General features: G+C 41.5%; 1 protein-coding gene across 2 annotated transcripts in view; it reads right to left on the bottom strand.

The window, feature by feature from the left end:
- GRM1 (glutamate metabotropic receptor 1) overlaps positions 1 to 26,590 on the bottom strand; it is a 460,470-nt gene that overhangs the window by 303,018 nt on the left and 130,862 nt on the right. The window lies entirely within an intron of this gene.

Raw genomic sequence — 26,590 nt, 5'->3', positions numbered from 1 at the left:
ATCTTTCATGCTCATAATTTCTACACCCCTACCTTCCTCAACTTCATATCTATCCACCTCATTCTTGACGTTTCATCTTTTCCTTTCATTTGACTCTAAATACAGCTTAGACTCCACAGTTTATTTTCACTCCCTTGCAAATTATTTAACTCCTTTGTGTTATCTTGGCAAAACCTTGGTATTGGTCAAACTCAACCATTCACTATGCCATGTCTATACCCAAACACCTCACTGTGACTGGGGAAAAAATAACTTGCAGCCTTGATGACTGGTTTTATTTCTAGTTCATTAGTATATGAACCAATATAGTATTCAACAGTACAGTGAAATTAAACTTCCATGTAAGTAAAATTTCCTTATCTCTATTTGACTTTGTCCTCACTCTCCTCTCTTCAGATCTCCAGCTTACTGATGGCATCTCTGGCCCTAATCTCAGCAGAGGAGTTCATTTCATATTTCAAAAAGAATATGAAGGCAACCAAGCAAAAACTAATTCAAACACATGCTACCATATCTATGAAGCTTTCTTCATTATCATCAATATTCACTGGCATCCCCCTTGTAAATATTTAGAATAAAGTCAACTTTTGTTTGTGAATACCAGGTCATATTAATTTTTAACTATTTGCTTATTTCATCATTTTTCCATTTTATAGAATAATTGTCTCTTTCCCAATGTTGTCAATCAAAATAAAAGACCTAGTACTCTTTGTCCCAACTGTGCAACTCCCTCATTTACAACTTCTAGTCATAGCAAAAAATAGCTGCCAAAGCCAAAGTCAAGTCTTTGCTTCCTAGTCTTCATTCTCTCCTTTGTCACTCAGAATCTTCTCTTGTCAAAATCTTTCCTTGTCAAGGTCATCAATAATTTCCTTGCTGTCATAGCTCATGATATGTTCTGTCTTCACCACCATCAACCACTCAGCTGCAGGTATCAGTGACTATACACTCCAAAAAAAAAAAATTATACTCTTGGTGACTGTGAAAAAAAAAATCACTCCTATTTCTCTTGTCATTTACACATCACTCTTCCACACATCTACCAGATTTTTATTCTCTGCTGAACTTCTAGTTAGCATGTCAGAATCTGGTCCCGGGGGACTTTATTCATCTATACTCTCACTCTAAGTATCATATTGAGTCACATTCCTCCAAATGCCATTTGAATACTATGGTGGAATGCCTAACATAGAACCTCAGATTTGATTTCCCTTTAGAAAGAACTATTAGTATATTCTACTCCATGCATGATATGTCCATTTATAGGTCACTTAACTTCTTATCCACCATGCTTAACATACCTGAAAAAAATGTCAAAACCATTCGATGAAGAAAAGAAAGTCTTCTCGATGAACTACATTAGAAAAGCAATACTGCCACATGCAAAAAAAAAAAAGTAGAAAAGAAAAACTGTATCATTAAAACCATTCAATGAAGAAAAGAAAATCTTCTCGATGAACATTAGAGAATCAATACTGCCACATGTAAAAAAAAAAAAAAAAAAGAAAGAAAGAAAAGAGAAACTATAGCATCACTTAATATCACCCACACATTTTTTCTTTCTTTTATTTTTTTATTTACTTGTTGGTTATAATATTAGTTTACAATATCATAAAATTTTACTCCCCTCCTTCTGGAGTGAAGCTTCACATGCAGTGAAACAGTGCTGTGTCAGTCTCTTGTCTCTCTCCCTTTCTCTTTCTCCCCTTTTCCTCTCGTTTCTCTCTCTCTCTCTCTCTCTCTCTCTATATATATATATATATATATGTATATATATATATGTATATATATATATCAAAACAAATTAATTTTTTAACTAAGAAGATTGCTCCATGCTATCCTCTGTGCATAAAACTCACTAAACTAACCACCACCATGACCACCAACGTTCCTGTGGCAACACGCCACCTAGACTTCTCTCCCTTGTCTCAGGACAGTACCTACAACAACCACCTAATTTGTCACAGAATCTAAGAGTCAGGTTGGTTACTACAGTTTTTATAAGCTCTTTTGTTTTGGTTATCTATATTTCATATGTGAAAGAACTCAATATTTGTCTTCTACAAATTTTGGTGGGCAATTTGGCAACAGTTAGTTTTCAAAAATTTTGAGGTAAGTACCACCTAGAGTTACAGTTCAGTCAAACAAATTTTAAATAGCCCCAAAATTCTCTGTGATTTGCATATCATCATCTGTAAGCTTTTCGTAAGGGCATTGTCATGAAATCCAAAAAGATCTTCCCATATTTTTAAACGAAACATTTCTTTTGTTCTTTTTTTTTCACAAGATTAAAGCATCAGTTAATACATCTTTTAACTTAACCACCTTCAGTGTCCTACTCACAATGCAGCAAAACTTAAATGGATGTGGGAACAGAACCCAATCTCCTTAGCTCTGTGGACTCTGGGAAGACATCTTGGCTCAGAGAAGAGGTGCTGACTGGTACAAGTGAGAAAACTACAGCTGGCAAATGAATGCCTCATCTGTCTGCAGAATAGGACCCGACCAAGCAAGTCAGACACTGTTTCCTCACGATAAATGAAAGTTCAGGAATCTATAAGGGACACAGACATCACTACCCACCCCCTTTTTTTTTTCAGGAAAAATACAAGCACTGTCAGTCAGAAGATGACGTTACAAGGGAAATAACTACTGCTAAGCTTCCACCCTGAGACTTCACTCACAAAAAAACATATATTTTAGTTCTTTTTCCCTTTGTTTTCTTTTCCTTTTTAGTTAGTTTTTAAAATTATTATTCATTCATTTATTTATTTGATAGGACAGAGAGAAACTGAGAGTGTGTGTGTTTGTGGGGGTGGGGGGGATTAGGCAGTAACGCAGCAGGTTAAGTACACATAGTAAGAAGCACAAGGACCCACAAAGGATCCCGGTTCCAATGTATCCCCAAATTTTAATCTGCAGTATTCTTGTCTTTAGGTTCATGCTTAGTCAACAATTTGCTCTGCTTTATATCTTAACTCTTTTTCAGCCACCAGGTGCCAGACACTATCATGATGCCAACCGGACTTCCCTGGGCAGAGGACACCACCAAGGCGTCCTGGAGCCCCACCTCCCCAGAGCCCTGCCCCACTAGGGAAAGAGAGAGGCAGACTGGGAGTATGGATCGACCTGTCAATGCCCATGTTCAGCGGGAAAGTAATGACAGAAGCCAGACCTTCCACCTTCTGCATCCCACAATGACCTTGGGTCCATACTCCCAGAGGGATAGAGAATAGGAAAGCTGTCAGGGGAGGGGATGGGATATGGAATTCTGGTGGTGGGAATTGTGTGGAGTTGTACCCCTCTTATCCTATGGTCTCGTCAATACTTCCATTTTATAAACAAAAAGAAAATAGTGTCTGGAAAAATGTCTCTTAGGCTCACATAACTGAGATTTCTGGTTCAATCCCAGCACCACAGGTACCAGACTGCACTCTGACTTTTCTCTCTAGTCTTTCTCATGGAAAACTCTTTTTTATCTTTCCTATATAGTCAATAAGCTAAATCTTCAAAAATGAATAAAATAAAATAGAAATATCTCTACTGTACAGAAAACCTACTACCAGGTATATATCCAAAGGAGATCAAATCCGTATCTCAAAGAAATAGCTGCACTCTTTGTTGGGTAGTTGCCATCTCCCCCTGGCTTCTTCTTATCCATATGCCTATATAGGGATTTACTGATCCAAAGGTTTGGTCTATTTACATAAATCACTTTTACATAAAGCACTCCAGGGCATTGGTGGTTCAGTTATAGGATTCTCGCCTGTTCCGCCCCCTCCTTGTCACACTCTGATTTTCACCAGTCACTTTTCTCTCCACCCTCTCTATATCACATCCTGTTTCCACCCTACTTGGAGAGTATAAAAACAGCTGCTCTTCTGATTAAAGACACTTGGAAATTGCTTTCCGGCTCCGAGAGTTCCAGAGTGTATCTCCTGCGGAAGTTGGTGCAGCACGCGTTCCTGATCCCTCTCCCACACAGCAGCCTAGATCAGCTCCAGTTGAGTTCTCTCCAACCCAGAGAGCACCGGCTCGGGAAGAAGTACCCTCAGGCTATCCCGGCAACTCTTAAATTCATTGCAGTATTATCCACGAAAGCCAAGACAGAAAACAACCGATGTATTCATTAATGGTTGCATGGATAAAGAAAATATAGTGTGTACAATGGGACATTAGCAATGAAATTAAAGACATACCCACCACTTATAACATGGGTGAATCTGATGAACATTAAACTATGTAAGAGAATGCAGCTATAGAGAAAAATACGATACAATCTTGCCAATTGTACAATCTATACAAAAGTCAAACTCAGAACAAGCGAGTGAAATAGTGATTACTAGAGAGTGGGATGGGTGGAATACAATGGGAAGATGTTGGTTAAAGGGTAGAAATCTAGGGAGTGAACAGTTAGTGACATATATTGCTATGTGATAATATGTACTTCATGATCTATATTACTGAGAGGACAGCTTACATGTACCCCTCACAGACAAGGATGGTAGCGACTTCTTGATGCAGCGGAGGTATGAATTCACGTCTTTGTCAATCATCTCACGTTTATATTCAGATATGCGTGTCAAGCAGTTATGCTTCCACCTTATTTATTTACAGATTTATTTCTCAGTTATGCTTCAATAAAGCTGAATGGGGAAGAGAAAGTATTCTTATCCTAGGTCATGAAATAGAACTAAATTTTTCATAGATAGAAAAGGGAGAGACGTTTTCTCTTTGCCTGTCCCCTAAGTCGTGAGCAAACAATGCCAGATGGGAAGTAAGATGCCCAGCTGGGTCCGCTCTCTCTTTCAGACTGCCCTCGGCATTCTTTGGCTTTTCCTGATACTGAAGAATCTATGAATATATTTTACTGTGCCTCACCGGAATGAATTGTGAACATAAAAGAGCTGACTTACAAAAGCAAACACTATTTAAAACTAAAAGGTCTACGCTGTTGTAAATACTCAGGCCTAGTAGACAGTTGCATATTTCATTCAATTAGAAAATCATTTACCGGGGCAGGGTAGAGAGCATAGTGGTTATGCAAAGAGACTCAGGCTCCAAAATCCCAGGTTCAATCCCCTGCACCACCATAAATCAGAGCTGAGCAGAACTCTGGTAAAAAAAATAACTAAGTGGGAGTAGGGCGGTAGCGCAGCGGGTTAAGCGCACGTGGCGCAAGCAAGGGCTGGCTTAAGAATTCGGGTTCCAGCCCCGGCTCCCCACCTGCAGGGGAGTCACCTTCACAGGTGGTGAAGCAGGTCTGCAGGTGTCTGTCTGTCTCACTTCCTCTGTATCTCCGCCTTCTCTCTCAATTTCTCTCTGTCTATCCAATAGCAAATAAATAAGATTTTTAAAAGTCTTTTAAAAAATAAGTAAATAAATAAATAAGTAAAAAATAATAATAAATAAATAAATTTATTTAGTAAGTCCCTGGTTTGTATGTTTGAAGATTGACCAAGAAACACAGTACACTGACTCTTACCTCAGTTGAACAGCTACTTAATTTATGACTGACAGTATGCTAGATATTTAAGCATTTCATGTATTACCATTAAAAGTCCATTTAGAAGTTATAATTCCTCTTTTACATATGAGGACAAGCAAACTCAAGTCAGTAAACAAGTAAGTTCTCCAAGACTTTACAATGGCGATCTAGAATTTAACATCAGACTCAAAAGTCCTAACTTATATGCGCCATTTTATATGGCCTCTAACACAGACATGCTATTACTGTGGAAACATGACGGGGACACACACACACACACACACACATCAGCTATCATATTGAGCTATACATTTTACACATAATACGAACGGTATCATGACTTTGAATTTTAGGGTAATAAAGAACAAGCAGGGATTATCTCAGAGAATATAGTAATGAAGCTGGGCCTTAAATGTAAGCAAGAGTTTGTTGTCTAGGGTGAATGGAAATACATAGGAATCAACAAAAGATATTTTTAGACGCAATGAGTAGAGAAGTCCCACTGGAACAGAAGGTTCATGGCGTAGGAATAGATGCTCTGTGTCACGGATCTCTGGTCTGGCATCTGGGATAGCACTATGGGGTGGCAATAAGGAAATGTTCATATAGTGTTGTGCTGTGACAGATTTCATAACAGATTTTATCATAAGCATGCTATTGCCGAAAACCTAGAGAGAATGAGAAAAAGCAAAGAGTGGCATATGACAGAGATCATAACATATACAATTAAGGGCCAAAGATATAGCTTACCAATTAGAACGCATATGCCTGGCCATGTTCACAGCCCAAGTTGAATCCTGACACTACATGTTAGAGTCACCAAAAAAAGACCTCTCTCTCTCTCTCTCTCTCTCTCTCCTCTCTCTCTCCTTTCCCTTCCATCCCTAATTGAATGAAATAGTCTGGATTGCCACCTTTTTACTTAATTCATTAGCACAATCACTGCTAATTCCATTCATTCTTTTGTCCACATGATACAGTCTTACCGGTTTTACTTATTTATTTATTTATTCCCTTTTGTTGCCCTTTTTGTTTTCTTAGTGTTGTTGTAGTTATTGATGTCGTTGTTGGATAGGACAGAGAGAAATGGAGAGAGGAGGGGAAGACAGAGAAGGGGAGAGAAAGATAGACACCACCTGCAGACCTCCTTCACAGTTTGTGAAGCGACTCCCCTACAGGTGGGGAGCCCGGGGCTCGAACTGGGATTCTTACACCGGTCCTTGCGCTTGGCGCCACCTGCACTTAACCTGCTGCGCTACCGCCCGACTCCCAATCTTATCAGTTTTTATGGCAGATTAGTGTCCTACTGACTATACCACTGCTTCTTTTGCCAGCCAAATGTAAAAGGACAACAACTACGTGGTTTTGCTCATATGGAAGATAGCAACTGAATTTGTATAAACAGTGTCAATCAAGCTCTCTCTCAGATTGTGTGAGAACTACAGTGGTTTGGGCGAGATGATCACAGACTATGGTGAAGGGTGGACTAACTTATAGAGGCCATGGATGGCTGTGAAATTATATCATTGAAATTTTACAGTTTTATTAAACTCTTTGAAGTCACTAATAAAAAAGAAGTTAAAGAAGAAAGAAAAGGCCAGCCTGGGAGAGGTTGAAATGCTTTATATAAAAGGTCCCACAACTGTTTAAAAAAAGTGTGTGTGCATCTGTTAAAATATCTTCATTTCTCTCCCAGCTTTGTTTTTTTCTGTACATCAAGAAGTCCTCTGAGTTGGTAAACAGAACTTATGATATTTTTGAGAACATGGTTTTATAAAAGAATTATTTTATAGAAAATAATTAAAGTACCCAAGCATAACAGAGGTATATGGACAAAATGGAGGTATGGACTGTGCAAGGAAAAATTTAAGAAAGGTGCTGAAAATGGAAATAAAGAAGTAAAATTACCTCAAGAGAGAACAAACAATGGCACAGCTCTGAGTTTTCTAAACTCTACACAAGCCTTTGATGGAGTGAGATATAGTCATTATTAACCAGGTCAACAGACTTGCTCAAGAAGGGTAACTAGTAGTGTTTTACCAGGCTAAGATTTATTGAACAGAAATACTAAAAATATATGTATATATATCTTACATATCAACCTGTATAAACTCCCATCATGGTTGAAAAAAAAAAAAAGGAGGTCTTGAATATTGATTCTTATACTGATTTTCTTCTATGCATATAATATTGGATAGGCAATTAAGAAATAATCAGCTCCAGTTGGAGACTAAAGTAACAATGTGGAAATTGTGTCCGACCTAATTCAAACCCTGTAATTATGGCTTAATGTGTATCAACATCATGAAACGGCATTAAACATTGCTGGAATTTTTATATCTGTTATATGAGGAGAAAACAACTACCCAGAGATAATATGTAGATATTCATTCACTTTCTCTCTAAAAAGAGTTTCCATTTAGAAAGAACTACTAGACTGACTTATGCTCCAGTTTCCATGAGCACTATACTATTTTAGTCTTTTTTAAAAATGTATTTTAAAATTTGATTTATTTATTATTGAATAGGGATTGAAATTGAAAGGGGGGAATAGAGAGAGAGACAGAGAGACACTTTCAGCCCTGCTTCACCACTGTTAAGCTTCCCCCCTGCAGGTGGGGACCAGGGGCTCGAACCTGGGTCCTTGAGCAGTGTAACATGTGCACTCAACCAGGTATGCCACCACCTGGTCCCAACTATTTTATTCTTACTTGGCTTTTTGGTCTCCTATGGTAGTCTCAGACTACAAGAAGCAAATCACAGAGCAGTTGCTAAAAATTAATTTCTCTGCCTCCCTGGACATCTTGGACAAATGAATGTCATATTTTTATTTTGTTTTTTTATTGTTGGCCATCAATGGAGCTTCGCTGCTCCGGGCTGACTTTTCTAATAGAAGAAAGTAGAGAGAGAAAAAGAAAGCATAACACTTAAGCTTTCTCTGAGGTGAGAGTCAGACTTGTACATGGTCTGTTGGAGGATGGGGCCCACTGTCTGGGGAAGTCTAGGCCATTGTTTCCATGAGGTTCTGTTGTATGCTTTACATTGGGTTGTTCAAGCTCTCCCCCGCCAAGAAAATTGGATCAGTCCTGCTAATTTTGCGGGCCTGCTTGGCCCCGCCCCAAAAGAACCCCGGGAAGGTTCGAGAGTTCCAGAGTTCGAGAGTTGGAGAGTTGCAGAGTTCGAGAGTGCTTGGCGCCGCTGCAGGGGAAAGAGGCAGCAGAGTTCTGTTTGGTGATTAGTTTGGTTTAGTTCATGAATCGTTGTTCCTGAATAAAGAAATACAGCTTCCCTGCCCAGCCGTATGTCTCTGGTCATCTCTGTTACCCGCCCGTGAAGCTAGCCCGGTCAGCTGGAGCCTCCGAATTTAACAACAAGGTTCAAGCAAGTTGACCCCCAAGTCTCCCTTTAGGTAGAGAGAAGGGCAGGTTCCCCTGACCTCTTGAACTAATGATGCATGGCTTCTCCAGAAAGGGGGCTGCCTTTCTGCACATGCCTCTCCTCTCCCCTTAAAACAAAGGCCATGAATTACTGCACATTGTGTTTGGCCTCACTTGAAAGCCACCACAAACCACAGACGTTCTTGCTCAACTGCCCCTCCTCCTCCCCCTTCCTCTGAAGTGCCTGTAATTTACCCCCGGGGAAATAAGCATTGTGAAGCTTGTGATCAAACCTTGTGTGGTCATTCTTCACTTGTGATCAGATAGTTTATAGGTCAACGTGCGGCTATGCATTGTGCTGCTCTGTGCTTGGGCTAATGATGACCTTGACCTTCTTCCTGGGTAATGGGTATATGTACTTGCTTTCTCTCTCAGTAAATGAATTGCCCTCTGAGGCTGACTGCTTGTCTCCCTAAGCATGTTGCCCTCCACACACTGAGCTGCTTCGGGAACCGCCCCCTCCCCCCCCCGGGGCTCCCCAGCTCTGACCCTGAATCACCCAAGGGCCGGTGAGGTGGGGAACCCAGAGCGAGCCGCTCTGTAGTGGACCACATACATGGCAAAGCTGTGTACCATCCAAGGGAGATATTCCGCTGACATGTGGCACATTTTTATAGGAAATATGATAAAGAAAGTTGGTTTAAGCACCAAACCTGGGAACCTACCACAAAATCCAATAATTATCTCCAAAAGGAATGTTTATTTTTCTATTTTATTGGATAGGACAGAGAAAAATTGAGATAGGAGGAGGAAGCAGAGGGGAAGAGAGGAAGAGAGACAGGGCATCCTCTCTGCAGGTTGGGAGTAGGGACTCAAACCCATGTCCTTGACACAGTAATAAGTGCATTCAACCAGGCACACCAGGAAACCCAGCCCCCTAAAGGAAATTCTTTTTCTTCTCTTTCTCCTCCTCCTCCTTCTTTTATTTTTTAACCTCAATTCCTTACAATAAAATCTAATTTCCTCTCTATTTTCCCTGAAGACAGACCAGCTGGTTTGAAGTCTAGTTTTTTGATGTCGTTGTTGCTGTTTGTTGTTGTTTTTAAGTTTTGGGAGATCTCAAATCATTTTCCTCTTCTTCCAGAGAAACAACCCCTATGACATTAGCCTTTCTGGGCAACCTTTTAATTTGTTTGGTTTCCTCACCACCCGCCCCCCCCCCACCTTAACAATTAGAAGATGTTAGCACCTCCCTGCCTCCAGACTTAGGCTTGAAGTCAGCATTGTGTGCCGGGATAGCCTGAGGGTGCTTCTTCCCGAGCTAGTGCTCTCTGGCTTGGAGAGAACTCAACTGGAGCCGATCTAGGCTGCTGCGTGGGAGAGGGATCAGGAACTCCTGCTGCACCAACTTTGCAGGAGATACACTCTGGAACTCTCAGAGCTGGAAAGCAATTTCCAAGTGTCTTTCATCAGAAGAGCAGCTGTTTTTATACTCTCCAAGTAGGGTGGAAACAGGATGTGACATAGAGAGGGTGGAGCGAAAAGTGACTGGTGGAAGATCAGGGTGTGACAAGGAGAGGATCAGGGTGTGACAAGGAGAGGGGGTGGAGCAGGTGAGAATTTTACCACTAAACCACCAATGCCCTGGAGGGAATGTGGTGCTTTATGTAAATGTAAAAGTGATTTATGTAAATAGACCAAAGCTTTGAACAAATCAATCCCTATATAGGCATATGGTTAAGCAGAAGCCAGGGGGAGCTGGCATGGCATACTACCCAACAATTGTGGGCCTGCTTATTTAAAGGTGAATGAGTCACCATTTGCCCTAGGGGCATACAGGAAATTCTGTGCAAGGTCAGTGAAGGAAATGTCCCACACAAAATAGTCACAAACAACAAAAGGTAGCAATTGTTTTCTTTTGTGCTGATGTTTTGTTTTGTTTTGTTTTTTGTTTTGTTTACTGGCCATTATCCCAGCCCCATTTTGAACCTCCCAACTTGGGGAAGAATGGTTATAATATCCAAGTGGAAGAAGATTTACCAACAAATGACTTTCATTTCTATGCAACTGGATCAAAACCAAGAAATGTTTGTTCCTTTGCTCATCGGGCTTCAGGTATTTCTTATTGCTGAGAAAATAAGAGGATGATTCTTGGCTGTGACTGAATTGGTCTGAATCCTGGTTTCCAGTTAAGGACACACACACCACTTCCTTTAAACCTTCCTTTCTTCTGTAGAAAGTGAGGTTGTCGTTTGCCCTCATGAACTTGTTGTGATTATTACAATGCACGTATTAATGAATGAAAAGATGCCAGAACATACAAAATACAGAGAATTCTGCCCATTTTTACTCTTCATGCCTCCATCTGAAATTGTAGCATCTAAAATTGGACCTAAGGCTTTAGCACTGACCTGAGAGCCCTGGATTCTTCTATTTCCATGCTCCTATTTATAAACACCAGCTCTTGATGATGTCTTTCACTGAGGGAGGTCACCATACATTCATGGTCACCTTGCTCCTGGGCTGTCCCTGGAATATTTTTTTCTGCCACATTTACATAAAGCAATTTCTTCCTTGTTTTGTTTTTAGACTTCTAGTTTTTACTCAATGCATTCAGAAGTATGTGTTTAGCTGTATTGACGGAGTCTCTGCCACTGAGTCCTTTTTTAAGGTTTAGTCCTAAGCTTGATTGTGACCAAGAAATCATCTGGTTTGTTCCATCTCCATTCATGTTCTTTATGAAACAGTGGATGGGAGGAAGCTAGGGGAATGTAAAATGCAGATGATCTAAAGTACAAAAGGAGACTGTGGTTCTTGCAAAAGAACAAAAGCACTACTGTTCCACTTGAGGTTTCACACAGAGGATATGTGTTCATCAAAGCACCTATCCTTGCTGTGTTACTCAATATGCAGAGGTAGGACAGTTCTTCCTACAAACAAGTTCAGAAGAAAAGTAGTCCAAAACAAATACATACTATATATTTTTTTTTCCTCCTTTTGCTGGACAAATGTTTACCCCCCCTCTCAAAAGGTTAATAGTTCACAGTACAGTTATTGACACATGAGTGGGTACAAGTTCTCATTTCACCAAAACAGGTGTGTACAAACCACTCTCACCTCCAAATATGACCTATCATCCTGTACAAAGGCCCTAAAATCTCATCTTTGTCCCCCTGCCCTCCTTCCCCAGAGTCCTTTCGTTTTGATGCAACACACGCCAAAGCAGTCTACGTTTGCCTTTATGTGTCCCATTTCTGTTCTTGTGTCTTACCTTCTGCTCAGGAATAATATCACCCCATAAATGAGATCATCCTATACTCATCCCTCTCTTTCTGGCTTATTTCACTTAACGTGATTCCTTCAAGCTCCATCCAACATGAAGTGAATATACTTTTTTAATGATAATACCCAGTGTTAGCAAGAAGTCATGGGAATGAACACACTTATAGACTACTAATGATAGAATGATCCATAGTCATCTTTTTTATGAGAGTTTTGTAACATTATTGCTTTAAGTTATATTTTCTAGTGAAAAAAAATTAGTATTTAGAAAATAATTCCAATGTCCCTCAGTTCTAATTATTAGACTATAGAACAGCATACAATGAGAGAATAACAGAAGCAAAACCAGAAGTAGTGATAAGCTACAATAGGAGATTAGTGAATTAATTTTATGTTTCTATAAGTGGTACATGCAACTATTTGCAAGAGTAATGTGAAATTATATTCAACATCATGAAAAAGATCTATGCACTGTCACTGACACAAAGCTGGAAATAATATGAAAAATATAAAACCAGTGCCAATGTATATTTATATATATATAAACTTGGAAGAATATACATATGAAAATACTAACTGGTTTTCTCTAGGTAGTAGAACTATGTTTTTATGCTTTTAGGTTTTTGTATTACATTATTGAATTTATATGTCATCTTTGTTAATAAAAATTTCTGAAATAAAAATGTATACTAATAGGAACTGAATAGTATGCCAAGTATAACTACTATGGGATATTTGGGGAAATTTTACTGAAGGGAAATAAATTTCTCTAACATAAAAAAGACTTTATTTACTAATATAGCTGGCAGAGAGCCAAAGCACACTGGCACATGTGCTACAGGGAACTGAACTCGGACTTCTAAACCCAACTTCTAAATACAATGTTTGAGCGACTACACCACCTTCCAGTTTGCAGGAAATGAACTTTCTGTAATGACTACGTAACAATTGTCCTTACTAAAGAAAATAAGAAACACTAGTGTTACAATGATGGTCCTTAAACAAAAGCCACATGCCACTTACTGTCATATCTACATACTGATGCAATATATGCAGATTTCCTGACTGAAATCTTGAAGCCTGATAGGAGTGTCCTGATTTTATTAAGGAAGCCAATCTTAGCTTTTTCCTTAGAACCTAATGAGATTTAGTCTAGGGGATGCTCATTATCTTCTGAGCCTGTAACCTGAGAACAAAAACATGAAAATCTAAGAAAACTCCATCTTTCTTCTCTTCTCTTCTCTCTCTCTCCCTCTCCCTCTCTCTTCTTTCTCTTCTTTCTCTCTTTCTCCTCTCTTCTCTTTTCTCTCTCTCTTTCTCCTTCCCTTCCCTTCCCTTCCCTTCCCTCCCCTTCCTTCCCTTCCCCTCCCCTCTCCTCCCCTCCCTTCCCTTTCCTTCCCTTCTCTTCCCCTCCCTTCCCTTCCCTTCCCTTCCCTTCTCTTCCCCTTCCTTCCCTTCCCTTCCCTTCCCTTCCCTTCTCTTCCCCTTCCTTCCCTTCCCTTCCCTTCCCTTCCCTCCCCTTCCTTCCCTTCCTCTCCCCTCTCCTCCCCTCCCTTCCCTTTCCTTTCCTTCCCTTCCCTTCCCTTCCCTTCCCTTCTCTTCCCCTTCCTTCCCTTCCCTTGCCTCCCCTTCCTTCCCTTCCCCTCCCCTCTCCTCCCCTCCCTTCCCTTCCCTTCCCTTCCTCTCTTCTCCTCTCCTCTCCCCTCCCCTTCCGGCCCCTCCCCTCCCCTCCCCTCTCCTCTCCTCTTCTCTCCTCTTCTTTTCTCTCTTTTCTCTCCCCCCCCTCCTTCTTGTAAAATTTCCACAACATCTCAGTTACAGGCTTGGCCACCTCCTCTCCATGACAAATAAGTACTTCCAATTACAGCTATGAAGCTTAATCTTTAAAGTCTACCCTTTCACAAAGAGAAGAAAGTGGTATGAATGATGGCTAAATATCTTTGGGAGCATTATTTTGAAAATAAAATAAAAGATATAACCAGATAAACCGGTTTTTATATCTGATGTCCTAAACAGCATGTTTCATTGATACTGATGTTGAAATAAATCAAAGTATGTCTGGGTCCAGAAAAGATAAGCAACAGTACTAGTGACAGCTTTTAAAACAATAGTATAAGGGGCCAGGCAGTGGCTCACTTGGTGTGCAAGGACCTAGGTTCAAGGCCCTGGTCCGCACCTGCCAGGGAAAAGCTTCAAAAGTCATGAAGCAGGGCTGCAGATGTCTCTCTGTCTCTTTCCCTCTCTCTAGTTCCTCCTCTGTGATCACTTTCTCTCTGTCTCTGTCCAATAATTATTACAATAAACTGAATATGGGCCCCAGATTAGATCAAATAGATGGGTTTAAGTCAACAATATTTATACCCCTTTCCCATGTTTGGGAGCTACTCTCTTCCCTGATCCAGCTTTCTGTTCCTTTTCCAGCCATGACATCATCTCCTCAGACAACAACTTGGATCCACCTGCATATCAGATTTCAGGCTCAGGGGAAAAAACTATTATAGTCATGGGCCCTCTGCAATATAACTAAAATATGCCTACTAGCTATCTACAAAATGGAGACCCCCAACTCTTCATCTGAACTATTCCAGCCTTTAGGTTCATGATTAGCAAATAACTTCTTTGGCTCTATATGTTAACTCTTTGTTCAGCCACCAGGTTCCAAATGCTAGCATGATGCCAGCCAGACTTCTCTGGACAGACAACCCCACCAATGTGTCCTGGAGCTCTGATTCCCCAGAGCCCTGCCCCACTAGGGAAAGAGAGAGACAGGCTGGGAGTATGGATCCACCTGCCAACACCCATGTTCAGCAGGGAAGCAATTACAGAAGCCAGACCTTCCACCTTCTGCATCCCACAACGACCCTGGGTCCATACTCCCAGAGGGTTAAAGAATAGGAAAGCTATCAGGGGAGGGGATGGGATATGGAGTTCTGGTGTTGGGAACTGTGTGGAGTTGTGCTCCTCTTATCCTATGGTCTTGTTAATGTTTCCTTTTTATAAATAAAAAATTTTTAAATAATAAAATTAAAATATTAAAAAACAGCAATATAAAGTGAAGATTATACATGTCTTGTTGGATCACAGTTAACCTTTTTCTAGCCTGACTATCACCTTCCTACCTCATGTCACCCTTATTATCTCCACTTACAAAAAAATCAAAATCACAAGGAAAAAAATTTGAGACCTAAGGAAGTAACCTGCCTGAAAATTGTCAGACAGATCTGGGGTTTAAGCTCAGATATGTCTGATCCTAAAGTCCACGTCTCTTAATTGCTTAACTATAGCACGTTCATTTGTAAAATCAGTGTGTTGAAGAAACATTAATTTACAGGACTGTTGTCACATCTCCCCAAGATAGGAGTATGAACAGTTGACCCTCCAGCAACCATATTCCTTCACCACAGGATATTAGATAGCCAACCCCTACTACCTTTACCCCTTTAAGATACTGGATAGCCAACCCCCACTACCTTCACCCCTTTAAGACACTGGATACCCAACCCCCACTACCTCCACACCTCTAAACTCCAAGATATGATATGATAGGTCACAGTCTATGAAAGATTCACACTGTATTAGATTTCTTAGATTCCACCTGTGAGTGAGATTATCTGGTATCTACCCTTCCCCTTTCAGTTTATTTCACTTAACATGATTCCCTCCAATTCCATCCATCTTGTAGCAAAGGAGTACATGTTGTCATTTTTTATAGCTGTGTAATATTCCATTGTGTATATGTCCAAAGTTTTTTTTTTTTTTTTTTTACCACAGCACAGCTTATCTCTGGCTTATGGTGGTGCAGAGGATTGAACCTGGCTCTTTGGAGGCTCAGGCATAAAAGTCTTTCTGTGTAACCATTATGCTATCTATCCCATCCTGCCACAGCTTCTTTAACTGCTCATATGGTGTTGAGCACTTGGCGTTGTTTTCAAATTCCTGCTATTGAGCTAGTGCTGCCATGAGCTTAGGGATAGCTGGGCCTCTTTGGGTGTCTTTGTGTTCTGTGGACAGATGCCTAACAGAGCAATTGCCACCTCAGCGTATTCTGTGTTTCACATTCTAGTAGCTTCCTACACAAGATGCATTCTCCATTCTTCCTTACTAAAACACACTCAGTTGTTTTGAGTGTGATTATTCAGAGGTTGAAAAAAAAAATTACCTTCCCAAACACCCTTGCAGTGAAAGTAACCCCATTCCAGCTAAGGAGATTTGTCACAGAAATTGCCAGATGGGGCTCCTTGGAAGGTTTTTTTTTTTTGTCAGATGGGGTGGGGGCAGGTTGTGCTACACCCAGTCAAGCACACATATCCTGTGAGCACGGACTCAGGTCGAGCCCCTACCACCGTCTGCATTGGGGACACTTCATAAGCAGCGAAGCGGGTCTGTCTTTTTCTCTCCCTCTCTCTTCCCCTCTCAATTTCTCTCTATCCTATCTAATAAAGTGGGGGGAATGGCTACCAGGAGCAGTGGACATTCCACTAAAGAAATTCCAAGATGAGGTGGTACACCTGGTTAAATGCTCACTTGACAGTGTGCAAGGACCCAGGTTCAAGCCCTGGATCCCCACCTGCATGGGGGAAGCTTCACAAGTGTTGAAGCAGGGCCACAAGTGTCTCTCTGTCTCCTCCCCCCTCTCAACTTCTCTCTGTCTCTATCCAATAATAAATAAATAAAAATATTTTTTAAATAAATTCCAGAATGAGGGGTTAGAAAGGTAGCTTAGAAGTAGAGTAAATTATGTATGTGCTTGAAACCCTGAGTTCTAACCCCATCAAGACATAAAGAGGTAAAGCGGCTCTCAAGTCCCTTTTTATTTTTTTTCTTCAATTAAAAAAATAATAAAATTCCAGGACGAGAATCAAAAACATTGATTGTTTGATGAGTCATGACCTTGAACTGTTTAACATCTGTCCTCTGTGCTCATTTTCAAAATATGGATTCAAGCTGTGAATCCATCTTTGAGTTTCCTTACATCACAAGCATTTAGTGATTGTAGAACAATATGAATCAGGACTCTTTCATAATCTAGAGCTTCATGTCAAATTATATTTCCTATTATCGGGACTCAGAGTAAGCATCTGTTTAAGAAACAAAAAAATTTTTTCCAACAGCTTTAAGCTGTTTTCCTTCCTCAGTCAGATTCTTTGACAAGTATATCACTGTAGAGAAGGAGAAAGCATTTGTTGCATAACCACATTGCAGTGTATCTTATTGGCGGGTCTATTTTTGCCAATACTCACTTTTAGGCAACAATAACTAAAAAGCAAGGAATGAGATCCTGCCCTGAAGTAACACACACGTGTGAGACTACAAAGCCACTTACAGAACAAGGAAGTCGGGCAAACCTGAAATAATAGAAAGACATACCGTTCAGCATGATTGGACTGACACCAGCTGTTTCCTCGCTATAACAAGCTACTTTTTGCTCAGTGAAATTAGCCCAACCTTATTACTAAGCTCTGACCTCCTCCTCTTTAGCTCCCTCTGCATTTTTTGTTTTGTTTTGTTTTGCTTTACATCATCGGTAATAAATACCAATTAGCCAAGTGAACAGAGATTTTATCGTGGCTCACCAAAGCAATTAGGCTACGAAGGTCAGATTAACTTTAATTCATGGAGGTCTTCTGAAGTCAATGTACTAAGTTGTGAAAGACCTTGGATGTAGACCTGTGAGATTTAATTTGATTCTGCTTCGTCTGCTCCCTTGCAGTAGGTATCAGACTGATCGGACTTCCAGTTTCGTGACCAGCAAAGTGGAGGAGCTACAGTGGGTGATTTCCTAGGTCGGTTGTGGGTCTCTGAGGCTCGTCTCTGTTTCCTGGTTCATGGTGGGAAAGAGGTGCTTCACCCCATTTTGCATCACAAATCTTTAGTTGGACAGTGCACAAGGACCCAGGTTCAAGTCCCTGGTCCCCCTCTGCAGGGAGGAAAGCTTTGCAAGTGGTGTAGTAGTATTAAAGGTGTCTCTCTATCTCTCTTCCTCTCTATCACCTCCTCACTTCTTGATTTCTGGTTGTCTCTATCAAACAAAATAAAGATAATTAAAAAATTAATCAAAAAAAGATAATGAAAAATTTTAATCAAAACTTAAAAAAATATTTATTTATTCTTTTGTTGCCCTTGATTATTTATTTACTTTCCCTTTTGTTGCCCTTGTTGTTTTATTGTTGTAGTTATTATTATTGTTGTTATTGATTTAGTCATTGTTGGATAGGACAGAGAGAAATGGAGAGAGGAGGGGAAGACAGAGAGGGGGAGAGAAAGACAGACACCTGCAGACCTGCTTCATCCCTATTGAAGCATCCCCTTTCCTGCAGGTGGAGAGTGGGGGGCTTGAACCCAGATCCTTGAACTCACTACTATGTGTGTTTAACCAGATCCTCCACCATCACCATCACCATAACCACCCCCAACTTCCCTCTGTTTTTAACCACTGCTTCTAGAATAATACCTTGTGTCTACAAGTGAGTTTGCTTTGAAGAATGATGCAAAGCAGACACTCTGAAGGAGAGATCTCAGAATTAGGAAGTGGCCATTCATTATAACTCCTGCCCTTTCCTGGAGCTTCTGTCACAGACATGAAGGAGGAAGTAGCTCCAAACAAAACAAGTTGTGAGTAGCCCAGCCTATCCCCACACCTGCTGGAATTCTACAAGTCAGCCGCCTACCCTCTCTGCATGCCCAAACTCTAAACTCCCAGTTCTTCTATCATGAGGCATAAAACCTAGTAATCTGGGAGAAATAGTACAAGCCCAGAATTCCTTGTCGATGGGCCAGGTCTGGACTTTCTTGTTCACTGGGCTTTTCCAGGGTCCTTTCAATAAACCAGTCTTGACTCTCAGAGATGCATATCTCTCTGACTCTCTGTCTCCTTGCTCCACCTCCCAATTTTTCCGTCACAGGAACCAGACAGCCCTGGACTCAAAATCGACTCCTCCTATTATGAACTGTGTGTATTCTGGTGAGTCAGATAACCTTTCTGTGTTCCAGTTGCATTTCTGTAAACTGGAAGTATCCGTAGCAGCTGCTTTATAGAGTTGCTGCTAGATGATACGATCCTACGAATATATACTTATCTGCTCCTGTATGTATGGGCCATATGAGAGTTTGTTATCAAGTGGAGATTTCTTAAGCTTTATGTGCAAGACAGTAGATGAAGATATGTACATCCCTCCTCTCCCTCTGTCCCCAGAAATCCACAACATAGAATTTCTTCTGTAATAAATTTGAGCCTTGGAAAGGTGGCTTATGTTTCCACAGACAGTAAACAGGAGAAAAAAGAACTCAGTCCTGGTAGTGAAATCATTCAGAGCCCACAAACATACTTGATCTGTGCTAGGGGGACCAGACACAGGAGTATGAGACTGCAGGAGTGAGTCAGAGAAGTCAGGAAGATTGCAAGGGAGGGTGACTATAATGATAATGATGAACTAGGACAAGTCAATGAAGTGCCAACTAAAAACACCACCCAGTAAATGTCACTGGGCATTCTGTTCCTTAGGCCAGGCATTTGAAATAAGACTTTCATACGGTGCTGAGAAAGTTTTGACAAAGCTTCCTCCAAGAAGTCTGCTCTACCAGTGCCAGAAATTCTACCACCGACAAAACAAACCTTTTCTCTTTCTTCTGAAAAGAAGATTGCTCATAAAAGAGATTATCCAGAGAGTCAGGCGGTGAGTTAAGCACACATGGTGCGAAGCACAAGGACCTGCGTAAGGATCCTGGTTCGCGCCCCCAGCTCCCCAGATGTAGGGGAGTCGCTTCACAGGCAGTGAAGCAAGTCTGCAGGTGTCTTTCTCTCCCTCTCTCTGTCTTCCCCTCCTCTCTCCATTTCTCTCTGTCCTATCCAACAACAACGACAACAACAACAGCAATAATAACTACAACAATAAGAAAACAACAAGGGCAACAAAAGGGAAAATAAATAAATAAATAAATAAAAATTTAAAAGAGAGAGATTATCCATTAAACCTCAGCACCAGGGTTGGGGCAGTAGCGCAGTGGGTTAAGCACATGTGGTGCAAAGCGCAAGGACTAGCAAGGACCCAGGTTCCAGCCCCCGGCTCCCCACCTGCAGGGGAGTCGCTTCACAGGCGGTGAAGCAGGTCTGCAGGTGTCTGTCTTTCTCTCCCCCTCTGTCTTCCCCTCCTCTCTCCATTTCTCTCTGTCCTATCCAACAACAATGACAACAACAACAGCAATAATAATACAACAATAAGAAAACAACAAGGGCAACAAAAGGGAAAATAAATAAATAAATAAATAAAAATTTAAAAGAGAGAGATTATCCATTAAACCTCAGCACTAGGGTTGAGTCAGTAGCGCAGTGGGTTAAGCGCATGTGGTGCAAAGCGCAAGGACCAGCAAGGATCCCGGTTCGAGCCCCCGGCTCCCCACCTGCAGGGGAGTCGCTTCACAGGCGGTGAAGCAGGTCTGCAGGTGTCTGTCTTTCTCTCCCCCTCTCTGTCTTCCCCTCCTCTCTCCATGTCTCTCTGTCCTATCCAACAATTATAGCATTAATAATAACCACAACAACGGTAACACAACCAGGGTAACAAAAGGGAAAAAAATGGCCACCAGGAGCAGTGGATTCGTGGTGCAGGCACCGAGCCCTGGCAATAAGCCTGGAGGCAAAACAACACCTCAGCACCCTAATTTGATTGGCTTTAACGGAGCTTTCGGCAAGGAATAGGTGGCAGGAGGGATTGCAATAGCCTGGTGATGAGGGGTTGCAGAGTAGAGCGGTTCACAAAAGTCAGAATTTGTCAGTTCCACAGTACACTGCAGCTGGGTACTTTCCTGTGATTACTTAATATAATTTTTTAAAATATTTTTTCTATTTATTTATTTATTTACTCCCTTTTGTTGCCCTTGTTGTTTTATTGTTGTAGTTATCATCGTTGTTGTTATTGATATCATCATTGTTGGATAGGACAGAGAGAAATGGAGAGAGGAGGGGAACACAGAGAGGGGAAGAGAAAGACAGACACCTGCAGACCTGCTTCACTGCTTGTGAAGAGACTCCCCCGCATTTGGGGAGCCAGGGGCTCGAACTGGGATCCTTACTCCAGTCTTTGCACTTTGTACCACGTGCGCTTAACCCGCTGCACTACCGCTCGACTCCCTAGTTGATATAATTGACAAACACACACGAGGATGGATATCCCCTCAATAGTTATCATTTAAAATCTCCTCAGTACCTGTTGACAAAAGTACTGGGGGAAATCTGAGTGGTCATGTAAAAATGGCAGCATTGATGAGTGCCCTGAAGTTAGCACGCACAGACGGACGGACACACATACACACACACTCTAAAGGAATAGTTTTTGTGGTATTTGTTTCCTTATGCCTAAGTATCAATGAACTATATAATTAATTCAATAGCTTAAAAATGAGAACACATCACAGTTTCATTTCCCATTTTAGTACTAAATCGTCATTTCTCCTCACCAATAAAACTATGAAAAAGACACGTTATTTTTTAAACCCCACTATAGGGAATCAGGCATTTCAGGCAAGCTCAACCGTGACACTGCAACGCAGAAAGGAGCCTGTGAAGGATTAGACTCCTCCGAGAGTCATTCAAATTCAAGCGCTTTCAGTTGATGAACCACACAGGTACTGTACTGTTGATTTAGCTCTGTCAATAATATTTTACCGAGCTCTGTGATTGCCAAATTACAACTCTTCAATATCTCTGACACATTACAGAGAAATGAGAATAGAAATGTAAAATATTAAGTGATTTGTTCTGCTTTGTATCTTAATGCTTTTCAACCACCGAGTTACAGATGCTACCATGATGGAAATCTGATTTGCCTGGGCAGACGACCTCACTAATGTGTCCTGCAACCCTCCCCTCCCCAGAGCCCTGGCCCACTAGGGAAAGACAGAAACAGGCTGGGAGCACGGATCCACCTGCTAATATCCACGTCCAGCAGAGAAGGAATTACAGAAGCCAGACCTCCCACCTTCTGTTCCTCAGAAAGACCTTTGATGCATACTCAGGAGAATCTCTCACAAGAGTTTCTGTCATTGATTCTTGCCAAATTAAAAAATAATCATATATGACTATAAAGGTCCCATGAGCGCTCTTCACTCCACGTTGATATGCCAACTTTACTCTTGTTTTCTCTGGGAGTCTGTTTTATTCTCATCGCTGGGGTTTCAGGCTGACTCATCTCGTTTTATTTAGTGGGGTTATGATTTACAGGACAGTTGTTGACACATGGGTACAATTTCTCAGCTCACCTTGATAGGTGTCTGCAAAACATTTTCACCCCAACGTGGGTCCTTTTCTGCCATCACCTAACCGGACCAGAAGCCCTCCTCTCAGCCCTTTCCTACCCTCCTTCCCCAGAGCCCTTCGCTTTGGTGCAATATACGAAAGCCAGTCCGTTTTACTTTGTGTCATCCCTCTCTTTTGTTTCTTAAGTTCCACCCAAGATTTGACCTTTTTCAGATAGAAAGAACTAGAGACCGGTGTGGGGAGTGGTCCCTAGGCGACCCCAAGCCTTGAGGGAGTTGAATCCCTCTGCAAAGACGTCCGCAGACGCTTCCCTACTTGTCTTAGGGAAAGCTGACGGATCACTGCCCCAAAATAAAAGAGGCCCCCAGCTAGAGACAAGATTAGCCCCACTCACCAGGACCAGCCTGGCCATAAATTCCTTTACTAGCCATCTTGCTCCACATACCAGCAACAGACCTCTCCCCAATATTCTTTATTTGGACTGATCTTCCCCTATTGGTCCTCTCCCTTTTTGCCTCTTTTCTTCTTTTTCTAAACCATCTATAAATCTATTCTCACCCCCAACAAAAGTATTGAGTCCTCTCTCTGAAGCACTCCCTGAGGTCTGTATCTTCCTCTGTGAACCCATCCCAGCCCCCTCGGTGCCTCCCTGGACCCCGAGTGGTCTGCCCCATCCTTGGCAAGCTCCAGCGGCCCAGGAGGCGGTGGGGTTTTGCAGATGCAGCCCAGAGACTGGGGTGAAGCGAGAGCAAGGGAAGGGTTCCACAGTTCATCAGTTCCTGGCTGAAAGTTGGGCCACATGGTTAGGAAGCACCATCCAGAAAGGAATTTTGCCTGACTCATGAGGAGCTCACATGTCCATCAGTGTCCAATCACATTAGGCTTGTCTGCATTTTCCTATGAGAAAGTTATTTTCTTGTTCTGGGCCTTCTCTTGCCTGCCTCTCTCTGTCTTAGACTCACTGCTCCACTATTTTTCAAGTTTTGGTTTCTCAAGCCTCTCTTACAAGGAGGCTGTACCTGGTGACTCATGCAAAGTAAGGCCAGATTGTCTCTATCATCACATCATTTTACATTCCCCTCATACATCTTAGGGTTGTATGTGGATAAATATGCACAAATATATTTACTATTTATTGAACATAAATGCCATAAATTTACATGCTATTTATTTCAGTATTTCTATGTCACATTAAGTGTGGACTTAGTGACTGAGTGTAAGGGCATATTTGTGTCACCTTTGTAAAGACCTGTCTGAATGTTGCTTTAACTTAGTAATTCTTATTATATGACCTAGAAGTAACTTTTGATCAATCTAGGGAACAAATACATGATTATTCTGCCTGATAAACTTGTTGGTGCTGTTGTTGTTACTGGATTGAGAGAAGAGGGGGCTAGGGAAAGAGAAAGACACCTGCAGACCTGCTTCACCACTTATGAACTGTACTCCCCCTACAGGCAGAAAGGCAGGGACTCGAACCCAGATCTTTGCACTGGTCCTTGCATGGGTCCTTGAGATTAGTACTATGTACTTAACCAGGTGCACCACCACCCAGTCCCCCTGTGTGATAAACTTTCTACCACTGGAATGCAATTATTCTGGATTTGAAGTCCAATAGGAATATAAGAGGTACTGTATCACTGCCCTTTTATAATCTGAAAAGTAGATAATTCCATAGTTTTCTCTCTCTTTCTCTCTCTCTCTCTCTCTCTCTCTCACACACACACACACACACACACACACACACACACATATATATATATATATAGAGAGAGAGAGAGAGAAGGGGAGGGGAGTTATATTGCCTATGATTCTCATTTTATAAGTGATATTCAAAAAATGTAATCTTACCAGGGCAAAAATTGAAAACTAAGACTCCTTACTTGGGGGACACTACCATAACTATGACATTGCCAGAGAAGACAGAATTGTAAGTAACCTTGAAAATTCCATACACAAAGAAATACACTGGAATAAAACCAGTCTATTTTAAGATGATTGCTTTGGTTACAGTGAGATACAGCTGTGCAGGGCTACTGCTGTATCTGGGTGAAGTGATTTGTGCCATGGGGCTCTGGACTCCTGAGTCTTAAGTGATTAAATAGACATTTAGAAGAATAGACCATGTTTCAGTTTTCTAACTTCAGAAACATTGTGGCATGTCTTAAAACAGAGCTAACTTCCTTCCAGAAAAAGGAAAGAATGGTTGGGGATAAAGAAAACCCAATGGGTTCTTTCAATTTATGTTGTTGAGTGCGGGCCACGGAGAAGAGAGAGAGGAGGTCTGGAGCGAAGAGGAAACACAAATCTTCATTTGCGCTGGCACCTCCGAGTTGGGTGCTAGAGAGGCAGGTTGGGCCATGTGGAGGTAGCAAAAATGGCCGCCTCACGCAGTAACCTTTCCTGCGTCTGAACACCTGAGTGAAGCGCTGGCAAGAGAGCGAGGTGCGGAAAACGAAGGGCTTTTATAGGAGTAACTTTCACGAGAATGGGAAGGGGGAGGAGTAACCATAGCACTCCAGGATAGGATGATAACTCTCATGAGAATGGGAAGGGGGAGGAGTAACCATAGCACTCCAGGATAGGATGATAACTCTCGTAAGAATGGGAGGGGGGAGGAGTAACCAGAGCACTCCAAATATCGTGGGGATATAGACAATGTCCTGAGCGCATAACATGGCGGAACAGGCACTCCTAGAATGTCCCAACTCTCACGGGAACTAGTTGCCTGAGGGGAAAACATGGCAGATGTGACTGCATCTGCACAATTTCCCAGCAAATTTATAACCCTTAGATGTAAGTGACAGAAACTTCTGAAAATCTGAATATCGTGAGTAGTTCTGAGAGGACTCCACCAGAAGAATTATTCAACAAAGAAAGCTAAAGATGTGGGATGGTGGTGGGACTTTGTGCGTGTGTGGACTGCTGTGTTGCCTTCGGAAGGAAGAAACTTCAGAGGGGATCGAGGCTCCCACAAGCTTTGCTCACTTGCACACACTTGTCTGTCACAGCATGAGAGTATCAGACCTCCTGCTTCCGTCATATAGCACTTTCTGGGAGAAACTTACGATGACTTAACACAGAAGCTAAGATTTTTCTGAAGTTTTATCTTTTAGAAATTCAAGTTAGCTGGGAGTCAGGTGGTAGGTAGTGCAGCGGGTTAAGCCCACGTGGAGCAAAGTGGAAGGACCAACTTAAGAATCCCGGTTCAAGCAGGGGAGTCGCTTCACAGGGGGTGAAGCAGGTCTGCAGGTGTCTGTCTTTCTCTCCCCCTTTCTGTCTTCCCCACCTCTCTCCATTTCTCACTGTCCTATCTAACAATGACGACAACAATAACAACAGTAATAACTACAAAAACAACAGGGACAACAAAAGGGAAAACAAATAAATATAAAAAAATTAAAAAGAAATTAAAAAAGAAAAAAAAGAAATTCAAGAGAGCTGTAATTGATTTAATGTAGCAAAGTGGGATTCAATGAAAAGAAGAAATCGTTTAACAGTTTTTTTTTTCAAGTCACAGCATAGAACTAAACTTTGTCTACTGTGAGACTTTAAAATATCAAAACTTGGGAGTCAGGCAGTAGCGCATGAGGTTAAAAAAGCGCAAGGGCTGGCATAAGGATCCTGATTCAAGCCCCTGGCTCCCCACCTGCAGGGGAGTCGCTTTACAGGCGGTGAAGCAGGTCTGCAGGTGTCTATCTTTCTCTCTCCCTTTCTGTCTTCCCCTCCTCTCTCCATTTCTCTCTGTCCTATCTAACAATGACGACATCCATAACAACAACAATAATAACTACAACAATAAAACAAGGGCAAAAAAAAGGGAACAAAATGAATAAATATTTTTTTAAATATCAAAACTTAAGAAAAAAGACAAAATCAGTTACTTAATTAGTTCTCAGCTATTCCATACTTCTCTTTTTTTCCATTACAGTGCCAGCAATCAAAATGAAACTGCCTTGCAGCTTCTTCCCCTGTACAACTTTATTGTTATAACAGGGTGACCAGGAAGGGAGAAAAGTCAAAGCATCACTCAATTAATTACAGAATCCTACTTGTTTGTGTCTTTGCTGCTTTAAGTCAGTGCCAGGGATTGAACTTAAGACCTCAGGAATCCTATCGCTGAAAACTACCACCCTAGCCAGAACATCTAATTTCTTAATTGACATCTTCTACCTACTATTTCTAGAATATTTT

Source organism: Erinaceus europaeus, chromosome 4 (assembly GCF_950295315.1).
Source record: "Erinaceus europaeus chromosome 4, mEriEur2.1, whole genome shotgun sequence".
Lineage (NCBI taxonomy): Eukaryota > Metazoa > Chordata > Mammalia > Eulipotyphla > Erinaceidae > Erinaceus > Erinaceus europaeus.
The sequence above is the reverse complement of the archived record's forward strand: the minus strand, read 5'-3'. Positions and strand labels throughout refer to the sequence as shown.